Source organism: Gossypium arboreum, chromosome 13 (assembly GCF_025698485.1).
Source record: "Gossypium arboreum isolate Shixiya-1 chromosome 13, ASM2569848v2, whole genome shotgun sequence".
Classification (NCBI taxonomy): Eukaryota; Viridiplantae; Streptophyta; class Magnoliopsida; order Malvales; family Malvaceae; genus Gossypium; species Gossypium arboreum.
Window position 1 is genome coordinate 105002727 of NC_069082.1, and position 8482 is coordinate 105011208.

General features: G+C 38.0%; 1 non-coding gene across 1 annotated transcript; it reads left to right on the forward strand.

The window, feature by feature from the left end:
- Window positions 1-2449: 2449 nt before the first annotated feature.
- On the forward strand, window positions 2450-2556 carry LOC128287599 (small nucleolar RNA R71). The gene has a single exon (XR_008278299.1). It is a non-coding gene; the product is annotated as a small nucleolar RNA R71 (small nucleolar RNA).
- The last annotated feature ends 5926 nt before the right edge of the window (window positions 2557-8482 follow it).

The window sequence follows — 8482 nt, forward strand, 5'->3', positions numbered from 1 at the left end:
CACGTGTTGGGCCATACGACCGTGTCACAAGCCCGTGTGGCTCGACTATTGCCCGTGTTAATCGCAAAATTTTTATGACTATTTTCCACATGGCCTAGGGATACGCCCATGTGTCGATGTCGTGTGGTTCAGACGGCTATGTCGTACGGTTGTGTTCCATGTCCTTCACTTCTCTCACGCCGATGTAGTGCTTCACACCCCCGTGTGTCCAGGAAGTGTGCTTAACACGGCCGTGTCGCACTGCCATGTGGATCGAGTTCATAGACATGTGGCTCGACATTTGGGGAATTTTTAGCCATGTTTCCATAAGGCCAAAGACACGCCCGTGTGTCCAGGCCGTGTGGGCCACTGTACCTGCACAAAAACAGTAAAAATAGCTAAAATAAACTAGTTAGTGGTGTTAGTACTCGGGTTGCCTCCTGAGAAGCGCTTATTTAGAGTTTAAGCTCGACTTACCTCAATTTTGTGTGATTACAGTGTATAACGGAGTCGAGACTCCTCTTTCTCACTATCAATTCTATTATCCACATAAAGTTTAAGTCGAGTAATATTTACCTTAAAGGTGACGAATTGAGAATAATTTACCTCGACTGTACCGTATAGGAAAATATTCAGTACCGTGAAGGGAGTTACTCAGTTTGTATCAAGCTCTAAAGTAGCAATTCGGGGGTCCTGTTCATCTAACAATACTTTATCCCCAACCTTAAATTTTGTTGATTCATCTTCACGCTTATCGAGGTGTCACTTTGATTCATCATGTGCTTTTTGTTTCTCCTTGACATGTGTTCGTCATTCGTCTAGTTCATCGATCTGAAGCCTTCGTTCTTCATGAGTCGCTCTGTTTTGGTTGCATGGATTAGAATGAGGCTCCATCACGTTCTTTCCAAGGGAGTCCTGAAAAGAAGTTTGAGCCATAATGTTATTTATATCAACAGAACTAGTATAGTCATCTTGCTTACTAGATAATTTATTCGAATCACGAGCTTGGAAAGTAATCGTGTCATCTCCTACACGAAGTATTAGCTCTCCTATGCCAACATCAATGATAGTTCTAGCAGTTGCTAAAAAAGGCCTTCCTAAAATTAAAGGTACGTCACTATCCTCGTCCATGTTTAGAACAACAAAGTCAACTGGGAATATAAATTTATCGATTTTGACCAGTACGTCTTCAATAATACCCCTAGGAAATCGAATTGTTTTATCTTCCAATTGAATACTCATCCTAGTTTTTTTGGGTTTTCCAAGACTTAGTTGTTTAAACATTTTATAAGGCATGACATTAATGCTTACCCCTAAATCAGCCAAAGCATGGTTAACATTTAAACTACCAATTAAGTAAGGAATCGTAAAACTCCATAGGTCTTTCAATTTGTTGGGTAGCTTATTTTGTAGAATGGCTGAGCAAACTGCGTTCAACTCCATATGCGACTCATCATCCAACTTCCACTTATTTGCTAAAAGCTCCTTTAAAAATTTTACTGCGTTTGGCATCTGCGAAAGAGCTTCAATAAACGGTAAGTTAATATTTAATTTTTTCAATAATTTAAAGAATTTACCAAATTGTTCGTCCTTTTGGTCTTTCATTGTCACTTTGGGGTATGGCACACGAGGTTTATATTCTTTACTTACATCAACCTTACCGTTATCTACCACATGGTCTTGCCTCAGTTTTGGTTCTTCCTCAACTAACCCTTCATCATTGTGCACAATAACGGCATGAAGTTGCTCCTTTGGGTTAGTTTCAGAGTTGCTTTGTAGACTACCTTGTGGTTGTTCAGAGATCAACTTAGCAAGCTATCCTATTTGAGTTTCAAGCCCTTGAATTGATGCTTGCTGATTCTTAAGAGCTGTTTTGGTATTCTGAAAACGAGTTTCTGACACCGAGATGAATTTTGTGAGCATCTCTTTAAGGTTTGGTTTCTTCTTTTGTTGGTAAGGTGGTTGTTGAAAACCTGGAGGATGTTGTGGCCTTCGATTTCCCTGACCACCTCACGAGAAATTGGGATGGCTCCTCCAACCTGCATTATAAGTGTTACTATACGGGTTATTTTGAGGTCTGGAGTTATTACCCATATAGTGGACTTGTTCCTCCTTGGTGCTAGAGTTAAAGGATGGATAATCTGTGTTGTGTATTCCTTTTTTATTGGAGTCACACCTCATCACTGGATGTACCTGAGTAGAACCATACAAACCATCAATCTTTTTATTTAAAAGTTCTACCTGGTTGGATAGCATAGTGACCGCATCGAGGTTGAAAACACCAGCTGCTTTTGTCGGTTTCGTTCGCATGACTTGCCACTGATAGTTATTTAGTGACATCTCTTCAATAAATTCGTAGGCCTCTTCGGGTGTTTTGTTGTTTAAAGTTCGACCTGTAGATGCATCAATAAGTTGCCTTGTTGAGGGGTTCACACCGTTGTAAAAAGTCTGAACTTGAAGCCATAAAGGTAATCCATGGTGAGGGCACCTTCTTAGTAAGCCCTTGTATCTCTCCCATTCATCATAAAGTGTTTCTAAATCCATCTGCACAAAAGAAGAGATATCATTCCTCAGCTTAGCCATTTTAGCCGGTGGAAAATATTTAAGTAAAAATTTTTCGGTCATTTGTTCCCAAGTAGTGATTAACCCTCGTGGTAATGAGTTCAACCATTGTTTAGCCTTATTCCTCAATGAGAATGGGAACAACCGAAGGAGAATGGCACCATCAGAAAAGCCATTGATCTTAAAGGTGTCGCAGAATTCTAGAAAATTCGCTAAATGAGTGTTTGGATCCTCGTCCTGCAAGCCATCAAACTGAACAAACTATTATATCATTTGAATCGTGTTAGGTTTCAGTTCAAAATTATTTGCAGCGACAGCAGGCATAACTATACTCGATTCAGTTCCTGTTAAAGTAGGTTTAGCATAATCATACATAGTACAAAGAGTAGGATTCTGATATACTGGATTTGAAGCAACCACAGGAGGTAGCGGATTATTCTGATTTTCAGCTATCTCCTCGTTTGTTATGTGAATATCATTCTCTTGCCCTTCCTTTATGTATTGTAGGCTTCGCCTTATTTCTCTCTGGTTTCTGCGAGCAGTGCTTTTGATCTCACTGTCGAAAAATACAAGTCCTGACGGGTTTCTTCTAGTCATAAACTATAAAAACCTGCCAGAAGTAAAGAAAACAAAATTTAGAAGAGAAAAATTAAACTAAAAACAAAAAGTAAATTGCAATAAAAGTAAAGATGGCTAAAGTAATAAAAATCAAGCGTTCCTAATATCTTAGTCCCTGGAAATGGCACCAAAAACTTGTTGGTCGTAAAACTAACTAACAAAATGTGACTAAGGCAAGCGCACCTATCGAACAATAGTATAGTGATGGTGAGACCGGAAATATCGTATCCACGAGGACTAAAAGTACTAGTAATTACTATCTTTTTATTATCTAGCCTAAAAATTAAGAGAATGTTTTTAAACTAATACTAATTATCTAATTAACTAAGAAAGTGACAGAGATTAAAGTTGAAAATACTTTTGGAAAAACCAATAGAGAAGACAATACCCAAGGAAGAATCCACCTAGACTTCGCGTATTATTTCTAAATTAGACGATTTATTCACTTGACTTGATCCTTAGAAATCCCTGATTTATGTTAATATCCCTTTCGAGACTAAAAACAAATGACTCTAGGTTGATTAATCGAAATCTCTTTCTAATTAAAACCCCTATTGTCGCATTAACTCGATCTATGGATTCCCTTATAAGATTTGACTCTAATCCAGCAGATTTATGTCGTCCTATTTCTAGGATTGCATGCAACTCCGCTTAATTATGAATGATCTACTCTTAAACAGGGACTTTTTCTCCACTGAATAAGCACATCAAAAACCTGAATTAATATCCTGGAATATTAAAGCAAGGTTAAATTCACAATTAAGAATAAGAACAAGTATTCATCATATAACTCAAATAATAATAAGATTCGTCTTAAGTTTTATCTCCCTTAGGTATTTAGGGAATTTAGTTCATAATAATAATGGAAAACATCTCAAAGTTTGAAAAACAACAAAACGTAAAGAAACCCAAAGAACTTCTAGGAAATTAGATGGAAATCTTCAGTCTTGATGTAGATCCTGCTCCCGAGCTGATTCCGATGGCTTTCCTTGAGTATTTTCTGCCTTCTACTCTCTGTATGTCCTCTAATCCTCTTCTAGGGTGTTTATATAGACTTTTGACAGCCCAAAATTAGCCTTTTCCAAGTAGAACTAGACTTGGGCTCGACAGGGACACGGCCGTGTGCCATGCTCGTGTGAAGGGGTTCAGGTCGTGTGCTATTCTGAGTTGGTTCTTAGTCAACACGGCCATGACACACGGGCGTGTGGATCACCCGTGTGTGGAAGTGCCTAGGTCATGTGTCATGCTAAATTAGGCCCATTTTTTTCCATTTTTGGCTCGTTTCTTGTTCTTTCTGCTTTCCAATGCTCTCCTGAGTATAAAACATGAAATTAAAGGATTAGGAGCATCGAATTCAATGAAACCAAGGAAAAATCATCCATAAATAAGCCAAGCATGGGGTAAAAATATGTATAAATTACGGTTTATCAAGAGTCCTGAATTCCCACCCATCCTAGATGAAAGCATATGGTCACTTGTGTCCAGCTAGTCGTTTAAGTTGGTGCCTAACAAGGACTTACGTCGCGTCTCAAAAGGTTGCCTGAATTCCACCCAGATAAGGAACAATATGGATATTTGGTAGAGAGACGATCAAAAGAAATTATACTGGTATTGTAGAAACCTAGGGCATACGAAGCCAACATGTTCTTTGTATAGGGATACGTTAGGGCCTCAGCATCGACAACATTACTTTCTACCTAATTTCATATTCATTAGCATGCTTTTTAGATTCTCATTTAGTCAATTTATTATTCATTGTTAACTTACGCATAACTCATGATAGATAGTAATAAAGACAAAGGTATTGTTCGAATCAATAACCTCGATTTTTTTTATTTATGACATATCTATATTTACATCACCATATTTATAACAAAAAATACACTCAATTATGTTGTCGGGGAGAATGTGTGCTACAAGGCGGTGGGCGATAGTCACATGGAGGATTTCTGCATACAATCGGAGGTGCAATCGATGGTGCATCCAGAGGTGGGGGCCTATAGATTTCCTCTTTGTAATCATAATCGCCTGAATATGCACCTACCACAACCGTCTAGGCAATCGTTTCTTTGGGATCGACAGTGTTATCATATTCTTCTGTGATCAATTGTTGCGTAGTCCTCACTTGTCATCGTGTATCTGCCACTCCCATATCTGGTGGTTACGATGATAAGCCAGCGCCATAAAACAGTGATACACGTGGTGTTTAGGTCACTATAGGCATATAACCATAAGGTGCCCCAAATACCGGGTACATCAAAAAGGTACCAGGCATCGACATTGTCATCACCTGCTATATGGGAGTCTATATCGGTATCGTCATCGGGGGTGGCACCTACGTCGGGGTGCGTTTGGCTCCCAACATGGGGTTCGGCATCCGCTACATGGTGGTGTAGTACGCAAGGGACATCCATGCCTCGAAATATGTATTTCCAAGAGTAGAAGAGTCAACCATGTACGGCAATGATCTGTAGTACGATGGTGGTTGTGAAAAAAACATAGGGTTACCGAATTGAACTGGAATAAGTAAAGCAAACTGACCCGAATATTGCGTAGCCATAGGCAGTGCATTTTCCACTAGAGTAGATGACAAACCCATCGTACGACCACGTCTCATCCCATACTGTTGTACCAGTCGATATTTCCTCTTCGGACAAATTTGCCTACTCTTCACCTCTGGTAGTAGTAGATAAAGCTTGCCGATAGTTCTAAACCATACCAAGTAATCATCAGCTACCACCATGTATGCTGAGAAAAATGATTCGTGAACGAGTAAGGATTGCATCTTATGATTCCATATATACCTCGATGTACTTCCCGTGCCGCACTGCCCAGTCATTGTCGTCCTTCCCTCGCATGTCCACCTTGTGCAGCTCTTTTAGGTCTTGCGGTGGCAGTAGAATTCATTACCTCCACCCGAACTTCTGCATCACTTAGTTCAATTCATAAATTTCCACCATTGCGTACAGTACCAACGGCACCTTCGCGCCCTACATCTCTCGATTGGACAACATTTCATGTGAGATTCAATATATGATATCGGTGTCGATGTACGACATCCAATCAAATTGAAAAGCAGAATTGTAAATATTGTTATGTAACACCATATATTCGACCCACTCGCCAAGCCCGAATATCAACATGTCATACCACCATCACACATCATATACATATCAACATGTCAGATTAATAAACAATCATTCATTCTATTTAGCATTTGTACGAATTTAAAGTCAAACACGTATCATTCATCATTAGAACATGACAAACATACTTCAAATGAACTTATAATAATAATTAAACATGCATTAGAATCACTAGCAAAATTTCAAAACAATTCATGTAGGTATCGATATTGAAACAAAGGTATCGATATTTCTTTCAAATGGTATCAATACTGCTTGGAAAATCGATATCAAAACAGCATTATGTTTCTCGCTTAAAAATTAAAACTTAGAAAATATTGATACATTTTGAAAAGTTGATTTTATTACCCTGAGTATCGATACTCGTGATATGATATCGATACCAAATTACATTACTGACTTCCTGTACTTTTAAAAAACATGGAGGTCTCATTTTTAAAACATGAATATCGATACCTCTACTCCATACCATAAAAATACAACACATCTAAGCATTTAATCTATTCTAACAAATATCTAATCAACATGTATCATTTACCTTTTTAAACCAATGTCAAAATGACCAAAATAACAGTTCAAAAAATCATAAACATGTCCGAGCAAGAATCAACATACCAAGGTCCGGGCCTATAATTCCTGGGAATAATTAAGCTACAAAATATTCAAAACATCATGGCAGTATCATACAATAATTCTACCACATTCTTCAACATCCATTAACCATACATATAGTTCATGGGACTTCAACATAGCAAATATTCAAACCAAAACAATACCAATGAAATAATTACGACATCCATCAAAAGTGCTAGAAAACTAAACCCATAAAATATCATGAGGACCAGAATAAAAATCAATCAAAGTCTAACGACATTGCCTTATACCCAGAGTTCAAAGAATAATATTAATACCACCTACACAAATACTAAAGCCTAACTTGGATCACTTCCTTAGTATCCCCACACCGCTCACACCGCAAATGCTAAATATCTGCAATGGTTAGAGAGAGTGAGTGAGCTTAAACAAGCTCAGTGAATGTCAGAATAATCACAAAGTATACACAACATTAAAGGTTAAATAAGAGCATACTACAACATGTTCACAACCATATTCTAACTATACCACAATAACATATTCACGCTTTATTAAACCATAAAACTAGCATATACTCTCACGTATGGCTACACTCAACTCATATTCAAATAACTCATTTTACAATAATTCATCAAGACTAAACAATGTATACATACTTTTATAACTCACAAGTCTAGCTTATATATTTACATGCATTCACAAGTTACATGATAACGACCCAAACTACAATTACATACACAATTTACTATAAGAACATACTAACATTTTCATGAAACTTAAATCAACTCATTTAACATATTATTCACGTGTTTATGCATCCGTCCTACATCGTATTATACAGTATATAAGATCACATTTAAAAAATAATTTGGCACTTGAGGCTATGAAACATAAAAGTGGGCTCTATCACCACACATCGTATACACAGATCTCCAACACACCAATTGACTCATAGAGTCGAACATATCTCAAAAAGTGAAGTATAAAGCTAACACTTTCCAACACACCAAACATGTCCCGTCGAATGGAGCTTAACTCACATTCTCTTATCTCTCCAAACATGTCATAGGGCCTCAATGCCCAAATTACATATACATATAGGTGAGTACTCACAATCCTATGGTATGCCAACTATATCCAACTGTCTCATAAGGTCACAATGTCAAAATATCCACAACATAATTACACATTTTTAATTACTGATTTAATGCACATCATCTCTGTTCATATTCAGCAATTTACATCACAACTTGTACACAATGCATGCTGATCGGATTCACATTTAATTGGGTGCAGAGACAGCTAGGAGGTTTGCCTAGAAGCAGCCACCCTTGAAAGAGTGCGTAATAGCTCACTGATTGAGCGGTCTTGCACTGAAGATGAACAGGGCTAAGCAATCTGCCGAAGCTGTGGGATGTAAAAATGCACTGATAGGGGAGTGTTCTGCCTTAGGGGGAAGCACTCGCATGAGCAGGAGTAGACAAAATGGAAGCGAGAATGTCGGCTTGAGTAACGCAAATATTGGTGAGAATCCAATGCTCCAAAAACCCAAAGGTTCCTCTGTAAGGTTTGTAACACCCCTT